The following is an 807-nucleotide window of genomic DNA, read 5'->3' as shown; positions in this document are numbered from 1 at the left end:
TTTATAGGGACTGTATTGAATCTAAATATTGCTTTGGATAGTATTACAGATGGAATTAGGTCCCCTCAAAAATATACATTAAAATTCTGACCCTTATACAAGTAAATATGATTACATTTGTAAATGGAGGTTTTGTTTTATGGTAATTATATGGTATTTTACTGTTATTGTTGTTGTTAGGTGCGTTTGAATTAGTTCCACCTCATAGCTATCCTATGTACAATGGAAGGAAACACTGTTCAGTCTTGGGCCATCCTCACAATTGTTGCTATATTAGAGCCCCGTTGTTGCAGCCATTGTGTCTATTAATCATCTTGAGGGTGGGTTATATACCCTATCACCAATACATTATAAAGAGAGTAGAATGGACACAGAAACACTCACAGGGAAGAGAAGAAGACAAATACAAAAACAAATGCACCTACAAGGACTGTTGGCAGTTACAAGAAACTGAACTAGACAAGGAAGTATCACTCCCTAAAGCTATGCCCTGATTTGGATTCCTTGATTCCTGAACTGTGAGAAAGGAAATTTTAGTCTTTCAAGCCATTCTGTTATGATATTTGCCTTATGGAAGCACTAAGTAATTGGGATATGTAATAAGGAACTCTGGCTTTGTAGTGGGTTAAGTGTTGGTTGGTTAACTGCAAGTTGAATCCCAACAGCCATTCCTCTGGAGAAATATCAGGCTGTTTGCTCCCATGAAAATTTACAATCTCATAAACTCTAGGGAGAAGTTCTATTCTGTCTTTTTGGGTCACTGTGAGTCAGAATTAATGTAATGCCATGGGTAATATTAATATCTTA

This window comes from Echinops telfairi, unplaced genomic scaffold, assembly GCF_000313985.2.
Source record: "Echinops telfairi isolate 266 unplaced genomic scaffold, ASM31398v2 ScPeMD7_7138;HRSCAF=8121, whole genome shotgun sequence".
Taxonomy (NCBI): domain Eukaryota; kingdom Metazoa; phylum Chordata; class Mammalia; order Afrosoricida; family Tenrecidae; genus Echinops; species Echinops telfairi.
This window is presented reverse-complemented; position numbering follows the sequence as displayed.